We start from the raw sequence: 19,070 nt of genomic DNA, 5'->3' as shown, positions 1-19,070 counted from the left end.
ACAACTCTTCTCAACCTTTTTTTTGGCTTCCCTTAGGAGCTCTTCTCAGATCCCAGGACCCCACCTGTCAAACAAGGATACAACATGAACTGATAAAAATAAAATTATTTATTATTTTCAGTCTGTGGCCCCCTTCAAATGTGACAGGTCACCCCAGGGGACCCGCTGAGAGTGGCAAGATTAGATAATTCTTATTCTGATGAACTATATTAGTTTTCTCTATAAGTTTCCTAAAGAAGCCAGTGAAAAGATTTCAGGAAAAAACAATAAGGTTCAGAAGGGCAAGTACCCAATAAATCTAAATAACTGAATGCAAAAGGCAATTAGTCACTCTAATTGCAGTCAACAGATTTTCCTTGTTCACATGAATTCAAACTAATTGGAATAAATGTCCAAGCATATATTCTCCCATACGTCTGAGGGATTTAAAACTATTTTAAAAGTTATTACATGATTCGGTGAAGTTTTTTAAGAGTTATAAATTTAGGCTTTACTTATCTGAAAACCTATGATTATAGAGGCTGTAATCATTTATCACTATCTGGTTGCTTTTCAAAGTGTGTTTCAATCTATTGTTCCCTGTACACTGCATTCTTATTGAAGTATCAGCCATTCCATGTATTAATTACTGCTTGGGAGAGAAGGCAGTTGGAAACAATAGTGATGGGAGGAAAAAAGCCATCAATACACCAGCCTATGCTGCATGTACTTTACCATGCTATTTTTAACTTGTCCGCCTTCAGCAGAGATTAGTAGTTCATTGGGCTAAACTGAAGCACGGGAGGGGGGAGGAGACTTTTTGCTGAATCTTTCATCAGCTATTAAAAGCTTTCCCTTTTCATCGGTTGAAGGAGGCGGCTGTAGAAAAGGGTACAAATGTTTGATCAAATTGATAGAATCATTACCCTCATCCTTTCTTAATACCATTCTTAATACCATCATCACACAAAGAGTGTAGTGTAGCAGTTAGAGTATTGGACTACTAGGGCAAGTTCAAGCCTGCCAAGAGCCATGAAGTTCATCTTGTACCTTCAGTCTATTTCTTGCCTACCTCACAGGGTTGTTGTGAGCAAAGCTGCATTATCGAAAGCAGGGGTTCTCAAACTTCCCCCCACTGTGACCCACTTGCTCTGCAGCAGAGGGCACCGCAACCCACCTCCTTCTCTGGCACCGGGTCTCTGCAAGCCTCCAGAAGCAACTGGAAGTCACTTTCGCAAACCTGTAAGCAAACCGGAAGTGACTTTCCTTCTGCTTCTGGAGGCCTGCAGAGGCCTGGCGTGGCCTCTAATTTGGAGCAAGATGCAAGGGCAGGTGGGAGTGCCCAACCCAGGACCCAACAGATATTGGGTTGCAACCCACTTGGTGAGGTTCAGAAATCCACAGTTTGAGAAACCCTGATCTAAAGAACACATTGATACCAATCCTATTTTTGCTTCACCAACAGCCCCACAGTTTTACTTACTGACACATAGGGTTACTCTACCTGGAATGTTGTGGTGGTAGCATTCAAGGGCATACTGGAGGATAGTGCTGCTGCTGGCTAAGATTTCGGGGAAGGAAAGGGGATAGTAGAAGACTCATGTGACAGGTGCTATCGCAGTCATGGCACTTTCCAGCCTTTCTCCCCCACCCCGGACCCCAATGAATTTTGACTAAGGCTACCAATTTCCTAGCATATTCAGCAGCAGCTACAGGTGGAATCCCTCAGGACAAAAATGAGGTTGCACCCTGATCTGGAAATCCTTTGAGATTACTGGGGGAAAGAGATGACTATAGAGCAGTTCTAGTTATTCAATGAGTCCATATGTGCCACCCCCACAATAAATTAATCTGTAAGTAAAATCAAAATATTCAAATCTATTTTGGAATGAAATTTTATTGTATAGGTTGCAGCTTGTGTACTGATCACACAGTTGTTTTAGGACAGCTCCCCTTCATTTTGACCTTCCAGATCTATTCTAAATTTGTTTCAGGTACAAATTTCCTTGGGTTCTTTTTCCAAAGCTATGTCACTATCCATATAGGATTCTGCTATTCTTGTCTCCTTCTTTTTGATTGGTCAGCTTTCCATTCTGTAGAGATTCCCATTCCTGGGACCTTTGAACAAGACTAAAAAGTGGCCTAAACGTGTTTTCAAAAAACAAATAATTTTTTTCTTTTTGTAAAAAAGACAAAAACTACTCTTTTTCCTTCAATGTATGTTTTTCAAAATTCAAAATTATCACATATGTTAAATTAAAAAAAAAAGTTTTCTTTTTTAAAAAGCAACACAGAATTATCAGTACAGAAGGTGTAGTCTCATATATTATTTTGTGACATGACATACATCAAAGGAAGGAACATGCAGTCCGGGTTTCACTCATTCAAAATGTAGTTAATGCAAAGATGAGCTGCTAAAGAAACATTATGATACTAAGTGCAGTCATCTATCCTCTGATTGTGAGGCAGTTTGTAAAACACAACTTGCTTGGCCCAAGAACAGCTACACACTCAGAATGACATTTCAGAGTCTTATAGTCTGCTGTCTCACAATTCCATGTTTCATTATTCTCCTTATTCTCTGCCAGATCACCATTAAACTTTGAGCACATGACACAGAGTTAATTAAACAATCATCATTCCAATGAGAGCACACTAAATAGGTTGCGTATTGAAATAAGAAAATGACTAAATATAAATATCTGTTTTTACCTGGAGCATTTTTTGCTATGAAAGATAGCCAGTGACAAAAAAAGAGATGTAATTTATGTGCATTTATTTTTTTAAGCGTTCTTTTGATTGGGAAACACTGGAAAAGGTCTGAAGAAACATGTTGCTGTTAAATTAATCTAAGAGAAAGAAATATACAGTAAGAAATCTGAGGACTTCAAATGAAATCAAGGTGTTCTAACAAATAGCTTCTTATATCATACAGTAAATGGAATATAAATTAATATTTTTCAGTGCAATTCTAAACATCTTCATTCTGAGCTGAGTCTCTTCAATGGGGTTTAAGCATACTAGTAAGATTGTTCAGTATGAGGCTTCAGTGATATACGTATGGTCTTTGTTATCATTTGACCAGGTGAATAGGCAGAGCCATAGAGGGCATGGCTGAGCAAATGCCTTTGCCCTTCTCACCAATTGACAGATGTTCTGCTTAGTACTAGGGATAGGAATATGAGACAGGTGAGTCCTTTTGCATTGGGCAAGAGTGGGCTCTCTTGCCCATCTCTAAAGGAACCGATAGTCATTGGACGAAGGCTGGGTGGTTTGGTTTTTTCCTTTGGATGATGAAGGGAAGGAGGAGAAGCCCAAGGGGGTTCTTGCCTTAGGACTGGTTACAGAAGCCCAGGGAGGTGGGGAAGCAGGGAGGAGGTTCATAGAGATCATGTTTCCAATCACATGACTGCTGTGAGCTCCATTGTTACTTGGGAGGAGGTAGCCCAACTGAATGAACAGTGCAAATGGGACTACTGAATACAGCTGCAAAGGACTGGGTCGCCTGGTAAGCCTCCCACTGCTGCATGTGACTCTCCTCCCTCTTGCAGCTTCAGTCCCCGCTCTCTCTCAGTCCGTCCCACCCCCTTCTGCTTTGTTTACAGATGGGATGGGGCAGAAAGGGATTGTTTAAAGAGAACTTGGACACACGCACCCTGATAGTAGCTCCATTTTTTTCTGCGCCTGACACATGTATCAAAAAGACTTGTGACTCGAGTCTTTTCAAGACGTGAAAATGCTCCAGGTGACTCAGAAAGTGCCCCCTGTTAGGATTCATTATCAAATCGAGTCACGATGGGCAATGATTCATAACTCAAACCAAGTCAGGCCATGCTGGATTTGCTCATTGCTGCTTAGTATCAGATTTTCAGATAGACAGCCTCCATAGGCAGCCACCTGACCCAATGTACACATTATGCAAAAAGAGAAGGACAGTGAACTTAGGTAGAAGAATTCTGAACTGTTACACTTCAAATTGAAGCTGTGGAATTGTATTCTTTAATCCTCCCCATGCAAAAAAGTCATCCTGTGGGTAGCAAAGCAACAAGTCAGAGAGAGGTTTGCCTTCAACCTTTCTTCCAATGTGCTTATTTACTACAGGCAATGATGTCTGGAGGTTTTTTGCAAGGGAAAGCAATAATGACCCCACACTTGAAGATGGAAGTAGAACAGTCCAGAATTCTACCATATCAGTTTATAACCTCACTTCTAAATCTTTCACTTAGGGTCGAAAGATATGCTATACAGGTAGATTATCCCTTATTGGGACATCCGAAATCTGAACTATTCTGAAATTCAGACATTTTTGTCCAAGACTTGTCTTCTGTAGTGTGAACACTTGAAGGTCTTGTGCTTGTTCCCCACATACAGGGAGTGAGTGCTGCCCACCCCACCGTGGAAGCCCAATAAACCTCATGATTGCCACCCCATGCCACAGACTGTGGGGTTCAAAGTTGCAGGACAAAGGTAATTAACTCTTTCCAGATGCAGTTTGTATGAAACTATTATTGGTCCCAGGAGAGAAATTTCTATTGGCACCAAATGGAGCATCTCTCCCAAAGCTAATAGCAGGTCTGGTGGGGGTCATTTGATCAGGACTATGGTATCAGAGGACCAAATGAAACATCTCTCCCAAAGCCAATAGCACCCAGGCAAGGATTATTTTGGTCAGGACTATAGTATCACAGAAATTCTGAGCCTCCCTACCATGTCTGCCATTTAAGTTGAAAGCACATACATTTAACATAATGTGCAGTTTGGCCTTCAAATAATGAATTCTGTAGAGATTTCCTAATTGTGAAAACAATGTGCAGAACAGTTCCCTGTTTCATATACCATGTGTATCAGTATGTTTAAGACTACAAGAGTAGGAATGGTCACTCTTTAAAAGATCACATGAGGTTGCACTGAGGCATTCACAGATGCCAAAGAAATTAGTTTCCTGGTAGAACATGCTCCTACATATAGTGGGTAAGCTGTTCTCCTAAGCCAGCCATTTTCAACCACTGTGCCTTGGCACACTGGTGTGCCATGAGTGGTCCACAGATGTGCCACAGGAATTTGGGGGAAGGTCATTTGTTAATAGGACCAATGGGAGATGTGAGCACCCACTGCCACCATGGTGTGCCTTGTCAATTGTCAAAAATCTGGTGGTGTGCCTTGACAATTTTAGTGCCTTGTCAGTGTGCTGTGAGATGAAAAAGGTTGAAAATCACTGTCCTAAGCAATATGAGTGCTGCTGTTAGCAACACTAAACCTAAAATTAGATGAATGAATGGACAGACGACAAAGGCAATATATGAAAATGTTCCTATTGCATCTCTTGCATTTTGTTGTACACCGTTATCCTGCACATGCCTGATCTCGGAAGCTAAGCAGGGTCAGGCCTGGTTAGTACTTGGATGGGAGACTGCCTGGAAATACCGGGTGCTGTAGGCTTATACCAGGGGTGCTCAAAGTTTTTGGCAGGACGGCCACAACATCTCTCTGACACTGTGTCGGGGGCCGAAAAAAAAAAGAATTTACATTTCAAATTTGAATAAATTTACATAAATGAATATATTAGAGATGGAAAATGAATGAATGAATTCAATCCAGTTAATGATCCCATTCACCCTAATAAGGGGGGGATCTTCATGCCAGTTAATGATCCCATTCACCCTAATAAGGGGGGATCTTCATGCCAGTTGATGATTCCATTCACCCTAATAAGGGGGGATCTTCATGCCAGTTAATGATTCCATTCACCCTAATAAGGTGGGATCGTCATGCCAGTTAATGATCCCATTCACCCTAATAAGGGGGGATCTTCTTGCCAGTTGATGATCGCATTCACCCTAAGGGGTAATCTTCCACACTTTCAGACACATACACCCGCCTGCTCACCTGCCCCCTCATCCTCCCTCCTTTGCTTGGGCTGCCTGCCAGCTCACCCAGCTGCATGCCTACCTGCCTGTCCACCTAACCGCCCTTCTTTGCTAGCTAGGATGGCATGTGCTGCTGCTGCTGCCTGCCTGCCTGCCTTTCTGGCCTGCTGGCCAGCCAACCAGCCAGCACTCCCTCCCTCGGAGACGTGCTGCCCAGCCCATGGGCAAGGCAGGGAGAGACCTCTCCCCCCCATCTCTCTCTCTCTCTCTCTCTCTCCTGCAATCCCCTGGCTCAGGTTGCAGGAGGGGACGGGAAGGGAGCCGAGCTCAGCAGAGAGGAGCCCAGCCCAGCGCAGCCCATGGGCAAGGCAGGAAGAAACCAGCTGGCAACCGCGCAGGGTCTTTTATAGTCGGAAGTAACGTGAAACCTGCAAGTCTCACGTTACCTTCCCACCATAAAAGGTTGTGCGCACACGCTGGGCTTCTCTTTCCGCTTCGCTGCTACTGAGCTCAGCGGCAGCGAGGGAAAGCAAGGTGCGGAGCTCGCGCAGCGGGCCAGCGCGGGGTGGGGTGAGGGCCGAGTGCCCATTGGAGGTTGGGGGCCCCTGGGGGCCGGATAGGGACCCGCAGCGGGCTGCAAGTGGCCCGTGGGACAAGGTTTGGGCACCCCTGGCTTATACCATAGTCTTTCGAGACTGAAGGTTGCCAACCAACCAACGTGTAGTATCATTTGATCAAAGTGTTGAATGTATTCAAGAATATTAAGGTTGTGCTCAGCTTGAACAAACTAATCATAAATCAGCTGAACTAGCACAATCTTGATGTTTCCCCCTTGCTGTCATAAACTGAACTATGAGAACATTTGTCTGCGAGATGGAAAGTCTTTCAAAAATTATTGATGCATCTGAAAAATAAATGGTCTTCTGGGCCATTCAATAATAGAAACAGGCAGAAAAGGTATGAAACACTTGGATTGGCAGTGCAAATCTCACTGAAAATTTACAAGTGAGGTGGGCATAACGTAGAATCTGCTTTCAATACCTGCTCAGGGGGCTTAAACCTACAAAGAAGCACACCTGCTCCAATTGTTAAGTGACCACTTCATGGTTTCCATGTGAAATTTAATTTGTCCATAAGCCTACATCAGCAGAGCCCACTTTAATAGATTTAAAACCTTCATAATCACAGTCATCCATTTATAGCAAAGAAATTCAATTAATGGGGCATGTGCGTGCATTACACATGCTTCCTGTTTCAATTCAATAGCCAAACAACCTGCCCATTAGGGTGAGTTGATAGCATGACTTCAGAACATGAGATCCTACAACATGATAGCAACAGGCTAGAAATACTACCCAAAATAGTGGAAAGGATAAACATGGTAAACCATTACTCTGGTTTATCTTTACGATCACTTTTTCATCTGTAGATTGTTGTGCAAATCCAAATGTTCTTAATGGAAACAAAATCAAAGCTATAATAATGACAAATGGAATGTTACATCCCTATAGGTCTGCTTCCCCATAAGTTGATTTTTTTTTAAAGTATTTGAACATAGCTTATGGCTGGAAACATTGATATTGACAAAAGATAATACAATTTTTATAAAAGGAGAATACATACTTATACAAGATAGTGGGGGGCAGGATAGTTACAGCCCAATCCTAAAGGTTCCACTGCCACTGGGTGCAGCAGCACCAAAGCATGACCACTGCATCCTGCGGACCCACAGCAACCTCTAAAGGACTCTGCAATGGGGCTTCTCAAGTCTGCACCAACTACTTTCCCGGCAGACTTTAGAGACTCTGTGTTGAGGCTTCCCACACACCCCTCACCCCGGTTCTTCCCCCATCCTCCTCAATCCCCAGAACGCCTTCCCCCCTGCCCCCAAGGCCCTCGCTGCTGCCTGGAGCTCTTACCCAGCTCCTCGTGGAAACAGACCAGTGCTGGGCTCAGCACAGGGTGTCATGGGCATGCCTTATGGCACATTTGCAATAACCAGCAGCCAGTGCTGAAGGGCTCAGCTTTGGGCTCTTAGGGCCCGCTCCTAACGAGTGCGCGCTGCTTACCACCAGCACACTGTTGCAAACATAGCATAAGGCACGTTTGCGGGCCCTAGCACCAGTGGAGCACTGGAGCTCAGTTGCTCAGCAGTCACACAGAGCTCCAGGCAGTGGGGAGGTAGGTGGGGGCATGGGGGGGAGGTGTGCGAGGGAGAGAGAGTGGGGCAGGAGGGAGTTAGGATCAGTGGAGCAAAGCTCCACTGGATCCTGAGCCTCTGTGTTGGGCCATCCGCCCAACATGGAGGCTCTAAATTCTACACCGACCCTTGGGTTGTTGTAGAATCGAGTAGCCCCATTGTGGGGCTACTCGCTTTACCCGGGGAAGGGAACAAAAGACCCCCTTCTTTCGAGGAGGAAGCAGCAGCTGTTGCCTGGGGTGTTTTGAACACAGCGGTAGCCAATTTCAGCGCTACTGCAGCCCCACACACCAGGCAGCTCAGGATTGGATTGCCCACTGCTGTAAAACGTGGCTACATAAAACCTGAACTTTGATTTTTTTGGTTGTAGTGATTAAATATGAAAGTATATCTACTATTCAACTTTCTACTCTCATATGCCATACATAATAAAGCAGGGGAAGCCCTTGAAAATACACAGGACACATCTCAAGTAAGTACCTGTTTTCACTGAAAAGGCAAGTGCCTTTTCTTTGACATCCTTCTGGAAATCCTTTTTACTCTAAGCTGCCAATATTTGTAATTAACTATCTTATGCCTCAGTGAGACTGATAAAACTGCATCTTCAGTAAGACTGTTTCCTGATTATTTAGCCTGCTGAGGGAATGCCTGCTTCTAGGTCATTCCTGTGGAGTTATCTAATCCATGGTAAAAAGCCATCATGAAATGTGAAGTAAACATTCAACCACAGAGAAAAGAGATAGTTTCTTCTAAGCATGTGTTAGCTGCCCTTTTTGTTTATGCACTTAAGGATAAGACATCTGCATCAGGCAGTCCAAAAAGTCTGATTTGTATGTTACCATGGTGATAGCATTGTCCCTTAAAAAACATACTATCACGTAGGGTTGCTGGATAAGAGGCCCAAAACCTCTGAGGCAGGGTCTCATGATGTCACAAGACTGCATGCCCTTGAGAAATGTGGGAAAACTTTGACTGGGCAGAGCTAAGTGGGGACGAAGAGAAGCCCAGTAGTGCCTGAAATAAGTCTTTACTGTCTATTTGACTGAGAAAAGGAAAAAAATGCTAGAGAAATAGGGTCATTTCTGGCAAACTAACAACCCTCCCAGCTTCAACATGGCTATTTCCGTTCTACTAATACTGCTGCAGTAAGATTCTGATTGAAGCAAGACTCTGACACAAACAAGTCGGGTGGCAATCACACATAGCAATGTATGAATCAGGCCTAAAACATGCCCTGACAACCTAAACTGTGTTAGCATTTGTGTAAAGTCATGCACATTGGGGCAAAAAATCAAAACTTCACATATAGGCTGATGGGTTCTGAGCTGTCTGTGATAGATCAGGAGAGAGATCTTGGGGTGGTGGTGGACAGCTCGAAGAAAGTGTCGACCCAATGTACGGCCGCAGAGAAGAAGGCCAGTTCTATGCTTGGGATCATTAGAAAAGGTTTTGAGAACAAAACAGCTAATATTATAATGTTGTTGTACAAATCTATGGTAAGGCCACACCTGGAGTATTGTGTCCAGTTCTGGTCATCACATCTCAAAAAGGACATAGTGGAAATGGAAAAGGTGCAAAAGAGAGTGACTGATTACTGGACTGGGGCACCTTCCTTATGAGGAGAGGCTACGGCATTTGGGCCTCTTCAGTCTAGAAAGGAGACACCTGAGGGGGGGACATGATTGAGACATACAAAATTATGCATGGGAAGGATAAAGTGGATAGAGAGATGCTCTTTACACTCTCACATAACACCAGAACCAGGGGATATCCACTAAAATTGAATGTTGGGAGGGTTAGGACAGACAAAAGAAAATATTTCTTTACTCAGCGTGTGGTTGGTCTGTGGAACTCCTTGCCGCAGGATGTGGTGACGGCATCTGACCTGGATGCCTTTAAAAGGGGATTGGACAAGTTTCTGGAGGAAAAATCCATTACGGGTTACAAGCCATGATGTGTATGTGCAACCTCCTGATTTTAGAAATGGGCTATGTCAGAATGCCAGATGCAAGGGAGGGCACCAGGTCTCTTGTTATCTGGTGTGCTCCCTGGGGCATTTGTTGGGGCCGCTGTGAGATACAGGAAGCTGGACTAGATAGGCCTATGGCCTGATCCAGTGGGGCTGTTCTTATGGAGAGTGTGCTTTGAGAATTGTCTGTGAAACTGGAATCTCCTAGGCAGGGCAATGATTCCCAAACCTTCATGTTTTGCGGTGGGTCATGATGCAATGCTCAAACCTGCCTCCAAAACCCTTACTTGGAATCCCTGGAGGCTGCTTCTGAGTTGTGCTGGCCTATAACCCATCCCCTTGGCCTCTGTGGTCTTCAGAATGCCTCCTGGATGTGATAGGAAATCTTGGAAGTAAATCAGAAGCAGCTTCCAGTTGCAGGTGGGAAAAATTCTGAGGCCTGCAGAGGCCAAGGGAATGGGTCGCGGGGCCCATGACCCAGAAGCAGCCTCTGGGGACTCCAAGTAAGGCTTTTAGGGGCAGATGTGAGCACTGCTCACCGCACATTGCATCGCAACCCACAGTTTGGGAAATGCTGTCCCAGGGTTGAAATTCCCTTCAGGGCAAGGAAGGTGGGATAGAAATGTCATAAACAAATGAATAAATTTTAATAACACATAAAAACAGGCCCATCACTGCGAAATCCAAATACTGTCAAAGCAGTTTCAGGTACGCACATGTTCCCAACAATATTTGTATCCCAGTTGTTCTACATTACCTTTAAGGAGAATTAAATGCACAAACAAGACACAAGTTCACTGTTACAATGCATACATGGTATGGACTTTTAAAGAGAGCCTTCAGCAAGAACATTCTCAAAATCATTATTTTATTCTAAATTAATAAATTCAGAATAAGCGTTTGTCACACTACTTGCAATCTGCAAAACATATTGGAAAATACATCTCACACTGTTAGTGTGCAATCTCACATTAGAGACAAAATTCAAGAACTCTTAGAAACCCAACACATAGGATAGGCAAACTTTAGTATCTGTCACTGGAGCATAAGTTTAGAGGAGCACTGGAAGTGTTGCAAATCTGGGCTATACAAGGCAGTCACTAGCCCTGCAGAGGAGACTCCTTGACTTGGTTGTGTCTTGCTCACAGAGTTGTCAGCATGCTTGATCCCTGGCTGCAACAGAGCCACTCATGTCCAGCTTACAGGAAGGGTCTCAGACACTCCATACAGCCTCTTTATACCTCCCCTCATTCTACATATAGTGGGCCCTCCTTATCTGGCCCCTGCAGATTTGACTCAGTGCGGGTGCCAATCCATTCTAGAGGGCCTCACATGACCTTCCAGTCATATCCGGGAAGTTCTTTGAGGGTTTTCTGCAAACATCGGTGTCTGTGGGGGGTCATGGAACAGATTCCCCATGAATACTGAAAGCCCACTGTGATGGAATGCTTTACTCCGAATGAATGGGAACACATACAAAGAGCTTCAGGGACAAAACCTGGGGGGGGGGCAAGTCAACCTACCACAGCGGCCAATCTTTGCCTAACAATCCACACTTTGGTTGGGTTCCCCCCTCTAGCTGTGACCTTCAGCTTCTTTATACCTCCTTCCATTCAATCAAATGCAGCTCTTTGGAGTTTACTTTCTGTGTACAAAGGTGGGGTATAAATTAATAAACTAAGGCTGCAATCCTAACCACACTTTCCTGAGAGTAAGCCCCATTGAACAAAATAGGACTTACTTCTGAGTAGACCTGGTTAGGATTGTGCCCTAAACTATACCTTTCACTGTGTTAATTTTCCAACACAAATCCACCAGAATTGCTATTAGCTTCAGGGGAGAAATACACAGAAACAATACCACTCTGAGCTGGGAGCAATTTGCACCAGGAAACTGACACAAAGGAGAGGGGTTAGTCCCATCCCTGGCATCATAAATACATCTCACACTATATTTGATCCAAATTGGGCTCCCCTCAAGACTCCTTTAGTAGAAGAATAAGAAGTTGGGAAATTCAACTACAGTTCTCCTTTATAACACCCTTATACTCTCGTGTAAAATGATCGCTAGTTCCATATTTGTTCCAAATTAAAGGGCTGAACTGGTATAAATCTGTAGCTGGACAGCTGATCCTCCACACATGAATACTAACTGCTGTAATTAATTATCTAAAAGATCTTCGACTGGGCGGAACTTTTTTTTAAGGGTGATCATTGCTGATATACTTCCCCCAGCATCCTTAAGCATCTATAGCATTCCTAATGGAAACAGCTTGCACTGGTGGATATGACATATTACTCAAAACATATAAGTACTATAAAAATAACTTTTAGTCGCATGCTAACTTGAAATGTATAAAATGCTCAAGAAAAACCACAAGCATTCCTGCAATGCACAGAACAATTGGAACTTAAACACTATAGACCAGCATCTGTAATTACTTTTGAACTAATATGAAGCAAATTGAGACTTACATTTATCAGAAACCTTTCTTCAGGCAAAAGTTAAAATTGTAGCTGGCAACATTCTCATCTTTAGCTCGCACACAGTGACTGCTTGTATTTTCAAATCTAGGACTCTAAATATTGGAGATTATACAGGGCTTCTTTATAGTTCTCCAACAGATATTTGTCATGTTTGAGATTTCTGTTTAAGTCACTCATACATTATTCAAGACATTCTTGTAATAAAATTACAGAACTGAGACCATGCACGAGGATTTCCACAATGTTAAAATACAGTTACAATTCCTATTTCAACGAAGTAATCTGTCCTTGTACCAGATCTAGAGTTACTATTTGCATCCAACTCTTTTCAGTCAAAGTTATGAAGGCCTAATTCATGCATCACAGTTTTCTAAGGAGGCTCTTTACTCCTGTGGTTCATTTCTGGATTTCAGCACAATTACTGTGTAGAATGAAAGCCTGATTTAGCTGAAGGCATGTTCAGTTAAAGCATGACATACAGCAGTCTGATATAACAGTTACTGAAAGCAAGGACTATGAGCAGTGCTAATGCTGTTGGAGAACCTGCACTGGAGCTGGGCTAAAGAAGATTCGCTGTGAAGCAATGACACACCACCTGGTCTGTGAGCTGGCCTATCTCCCAGAAGAGTGGTGCAAAAGTGCTTTATGGCACTTTTGTGACACTCCCAGGCTGGCGCAAGGGACTTGTGTCAACCCAAGTGCTTTACAGAATTGCATCCTTAATATTAGAAAGAAACATTTCAAAGGCTTGCAGGGTGCCCAACCCATGAGTCAGACCCCAAGGAAGAGCATATCTGCCATTTATCCAGCTTCCAGGCATCATTCACATGCACCCAGAATCTGTGCCAGGCTATTTTGTAGACTCCACAAGGCTGCTTGCTCACACGCCCAAAATGGATCTCTGCTATAACATTTTCTTTTGTATCTGAGACAGATAACTGGATGTGGTTATACGGGTTGGTCCTCGTTATCAACACAAGTCCCAACCCACATCTGGACAGCCTCATCAAACCTCCCAGAGGCGACCAGAAATGTCTTCTGGTCGTATCTGGGAGGTGTTCTAAGGCTTCTGAGAGGCATTTCAGGTCTGATGAAAAACTGGTTCTCAGAAGCCTCCAGGAGGCCTTCTGAGGCATGGGGAGGCTGTGTGCAACCCCCTTGTGCCTCAGAAGGCCTTCTAGAGGCTTCTGAGAGGCACCTCCAGTTTTACATCAAACCAGAAGCATCTCAGGAGCTTCCGGGAGACCTTCTGTGGCATGAGGAGCCAGCAGGTGACCTCCTTGCACCTCAGAAGTCTCCCCAGAGGCTCTTGAGAGACACAGTTTTTCGTCAAACCAGAAGTGCCTCTCAGAAGCCTCTGGAAGGCCTTCTGAGGTGCGAGGAGGCCTTACACAGCCTCTCCATGCCTCAGAACACCTCCTGGACACAGTCACAGGACACTTTTGGTGGCATCCAGGAGGTTCATTAAGGCACTTCAGATGCAGGTCAGGACCTGCTTTAAGTCAAATCGTGGGTCCCAAACCAGTGGATAATGAGGACCAGCTTTCTCAAATGCAAAAGAAAATGTTATATAACACTCATATTCATATTCATCAGATTGGGACTATACTGGTGGCCTTGCGTAACCCTTTGCCTGGACTTCGATAAAAGCAGGGAAACGTTTGCCAACTCACAAGTACACATACATGTGCAACTCAGTTTCACTTTCCATAGGGCTTAATGCAGCAAACTCTCAGGGAGCAAAACCAGAAGTGAAGTGCGATCGCTGCGCTTTCACTTTTTAAGCTGCGGGGAGCTCTGCAGTCACTCACAGACACTTGCACCCCCAACAGGCTGCTGCAGGGACCGGTGAGTACATCCCAGTCCCTGCAGTCCCCTTAGCCATGCGATTCTGGGACTGCTGGGATCGCTGCCTCTCCCCTACCCCCGCCTCTTAAGGGGAAAGTGGTCAGGGCTCTCTGACTGGGGCATTGTGATGCTACAGTGCATCTGCATGCTACTTTGTTCTGCCAAGATTCTGCTGCCACAATTTGGGGGGCTTGTGGGACAATGGTGGATGGTCCCTATCATGAGCATGTGTGCTCCTCACCCCCAGCTTCCTTCCCTCAGCAGTGGCCTGCTCAGACTAAGGATTGCAAACAGCTACCCGATAAACCTGGCCTAAACTGCAGAATTATTACAAAGATTACTAATATAATATGCTCCAATTCATAGACTAAGGAAAATTAATTTCTAAATGATATTTGACTTTATAGAAAACAATGATTTCTAAGACACAATTGTTGTAAGCTGTCTGGCTACATTTATTTCTGTGAGGAGAAATAAGGAATCACCCAATATTGTCATTGTTCAGAACTTGGAACAATCGCATTCATGGTCATATGGAATTTCCTTTTTCAGAACCTGGAACTAAATTTTAAACCAATATCAAAAATATAAGTCCCTGGAAGGTCTTAAATATAAAAAAAAATCCTTCATCTCAAGTTTATATTGTCATAAAAATCCTCCATAAATTGAAATGTGCTTTCAGCTATAAATAAACCTATATGAACTTGCTTTGATATCATACCTCCAACAACGCATGCCTAAAGCTTCTGTTATTAGAAAACAGATTTTTTCTTAAACTTGTCTGCTTCAACTGAATCCTTCATAAGAGCAGATACAATTAACCACATGACGTTGGTTTACTCAGTGACAAGGTCCACCCTGAAGGACGCCAAAGGAATTATTTCCAAATTCACCAAAGTTTTCCTTGGAGCTTAGAGAAAGAATAAACTTTCCTCATGTATTGATTTGAAAAGACCACATATTTAAAGGATGATGGTTTTCGCATTTATTTCCTCAGGGTTTTCAGTTTATGAATCCTGCCTATATGAAATCAGCATCCTGGCCACAGCTGGGAATTTTGCTCCTGACTTTAAGCAAGACACAGCTTACAGCCATCTTGCTATGAAGCTGCCCCACCAAATCAATAGTGTGCCAGGTTGCATAATTGGTTATAACTTTCAGACATGAACTGAATTCCACAGACCATTTACTTCTGGGTTTACAGTATATTCTGTCTTGGCAGTATATTGGCCTTGGGTGCCCTTGGCCTTGGGTGCCCTTCGGGGAGAAAGGCAGAATACAAATCTAATAAATAAATAAATAAATAAATAAATAAATAAATAAATATTCAGTTTCTCGCTATTCAGTGACTACATAGAAGTAAATGGTCCAAGGACTTCAGAGAAAGCTACATTCAGTAATATAGGATTGTATGCATTCTCATTTACTATACCATATAAATATTTTTCTGCCGTTTTCAGCCAAAGTTGAAGATACTCTGCTGTGTCTTGCGTCTGTGCCCCCATTTTAGACACACTGGCTATGACCACTGTGCTGGCATAAGTAGGACCATTCCAGGACCCACCCACTAACAAGCTGTGATGAAGCAGCTAACATAGGGCTCAATCCTAAACACTCACAGTGCTGCTGCTGGGTGGTGCAAATGCGTTGTAAGGTATGTCTGCAGCACCTGAGGAGGAGGGGTCTCCAGGCCAGTGCCAGTCGATAGTGATCCTCAGCATCACATGAGGGGTCAGATGGTGCCCCAGTAGCACCAGCCAGCAATAAGTAGTTTCGGGGCAAGGAGGAAGCGAGGAGTGGGTGGAATGGGGCAGAGGAGGGCAAGGGGAGAGATCTGGGCAAGAGGGGGTGGGACTGGCAGAACTCTGCTCTGCGGATCCTGAACTCTGTGTTAGGCTGAAAGGCCCAGCACAGAGTTTCTCATGTCTGCACCAGGAAAACAGCTGCTGCAGTCTTGAGAAGCCCCATTGTGGGGCTTGGGGCTTCCCCTGAGGAAATCTCTGGCAGCCTCTGTGGTGCCACTGGATGCAGTGGTAGCCCTTTTGGTGCCACTGAACCCAGTGGAGCCATCGGTTTTAGAATTGGGCTGCCCAGTGGCAGTTTGGTGGCAGATTGGTGGTGGGTGCCCCATGTGCCCCTTCATGTCCACCTGACAGTGCTTCTGGCTTTCACCACCAGACTCCAGCTACAGACGCCAGCCAACACTTGTCCTCCCTCAATTTTTAAAAGGTAGAGGCCATGGGAACAATACAGGAAGTTTGTGGAGGCCTTCCAGAATGTCTGCAGGAGATGCTCATGGCCCAATTCTCATGCTGGAACCAAGGCATACCATTTGATCTACCTACGTACCTCCCCTTCTTCTACAGTATTGTAGAACACATTGTATCACATCCCTGTATAAGACATTGAGATGGGACAACTATGCCAATCCAGTAATATAACAGTAAATTTCTAGGAATCTAATAGTAGGTCCCAGCCTGCAGACAAGGAAACAGTGATCTGAACAGGGTGCAACAACATGTTATGTCAGAAAATGCATGCTTTCAACCTCATGTCTGCTGAGATAACATGCCCACTGATTCTCCCCCCCCCCCCCAAATTCCTCTTAAAACTGTTTTATAGGCTTCTGGTTGCCTATAACGGAAAAATAGAGTCAGGAACTCCATGTTTCATTACTCCTAATTCCATTCTGATAGATTCACATCAAGGACAGAAGCCTACTACTGAATCTCTATTTGTCAATGGGTCACATTCTTCAGCTTTTATCAGAGATCCCAATTCCCAGGCCTCAAAACGTTTGGCAACACTGCAAATTTTCACTGTATGTAACCGACTACTGTATTTCAAAAACCACTCAAGTCATAGGCTAGTACTTCATAATTGTAATAAGACATGTACTAATCTTACCTTTCATTGGGAACATCAACCTTTCTAAAAGATATTTTCTTCCAGGGCATAGAAAAAGGACTCACATCTTTATTCTTTACTTTTAAAAGAAGTATTGTTCTCTGCTCTGTAGAGTCAATGCTTGGAAGCTGTGCACTTTTCCCATTTTTTTTAATGTGAAGGGCAGGATTGACATTGTGCCCATCAGCAGCTTCACAGTGTTTTCATAGAGTCAGCTATTAGAAAACCTATGAAGTAGCATATATGTGGACACATAAATAAAACCACCCTTCGGATTTCAAAGTGCTCTTGTGTTGTCACAACTCTTCCCTCTTCACCTTCAATTACATTCATAGTAGAGACACTCTGAAACATTGGCATCGATCAAGTCCATATTACAGCAAGCATGGACAAGAAAGCATTCTTAAAAGGGTTTGCAACAACTCTAAAAAAAGCAGCAACAGTACAACTTTAAAAGAAAAATATACTTGCAGAGCACAACAGAAAGAGTTGCCTTCTCTCAGTGCTCTTGCATAGATTGTCTCTAATGCTGAGGGTATGTATACAGTAATGCAACAAACCTCTGATAAATTGAATTGCAAAAACTGGTGCAGCATGGGTTCTTATTTCAGAATTCACTTCATATGCACTCCATATTGATGAGAGAGAAACTATACTGGGGAAATCTAATGAGATACCAAGAGATTTCATTGATGCATAAACAAGGCTTTCCTTCAAACAAAAAAACAAAACACCCCAATGCATTCTGCATTGTGTATTGATTTGTGAGACTCAGAGACACCATCTATTGTTAGTTTATGTCAGGAGCTAAGGTGGCCTCTTGCTCTGATCTTGCATTTGATGGCAAGAAACAAATTATGAAGCAGAGTAGAATGCTGATAGAATAATCTCATATGCACAATCCTTTCTATCCTTGCTTGTGCCTATATGATCACTCCAAGTGTCTCCATAGGAGCAGTTTGCTACACAATTTACTACAAAAGAATCATGGGAGGAGATTGTCCACACTGCACAACATTTCTTGATTTGTAATCCTTTGTTCTTCTTTGGCACTCTAATTCCACATTCCTGATTCCTGTTTCTTTCTCTCTCACACACAAAATGTATCCCATTAATAACTCTATGATAACCAAGACCTAAGAATCAAACTCATTGGTTTTCTGGTCATCATCTCACCCCTTCTCCTTCATTGCCAGAGGCTTTTTCTTTGTATGTATAGGAAATGTGCAAAGATTTGTTCTGGAACACCAAGAAACCGAGTGCAGAGAAGAGTGCTGATGCAAACAGATCCACAGGGTGCCTGTAAATTCACTCACAGTGCATTTGTGCCATTTCAATTTGTCCTTTCTTCTTGAAACAATAATTATGCATTTCAAGTTTGCGCTTTTTGTGCTGCACATGAATTTTTTTCCACTAAAAGAACACTGAATTTGCACAGCTTTGCTCTCCACTTGCCACTTGCCGTTTGTGTGTGTGCGCACGCAAATGTATGTCTGGTGGATTCATATGCATGTGGGTTTGACCCTGCAGGACAGGACATGCTCCTGCCTGATGTGAGGGAGTCCGGGCACGGAGCTAGATTCTGAGGCCCAGAGTACTGGATTTCCATGCCCCATTCATTCCTGGAGAGGGATGATTGCCTTACCACTATTGCTTGGAAGTAAGATCTAAATTTGAGTCAGTGGCATACCCAGGATATTGACACCCAGAGCATGCTACTCAAAGCCATGGGAAGACCTGGCCTCCACGGTGAGATTCCCACAGTGGAGGCCAGGTCTACCAGCTGCTCAGTGGTGCATTTGATATTCCAGATG

This window comes from Tiliqua scincoides, chromosome 1 (assembly GCF_035046505.1).
Source record: "Tiliqua scincoides isolate rTilSci1 chromosome 1, rTilSci1.hap2, whole genome shotgun sequence".
Taxonomy (NCBI): Eukaryota; Metazoa; Chordata; class Lepidosauria; order Squamata; family Scincidae; genus Tiliqua; species Tiliqua scincoides.
This window is presented reverse-complemented; position numbering follows the sequence as displayed.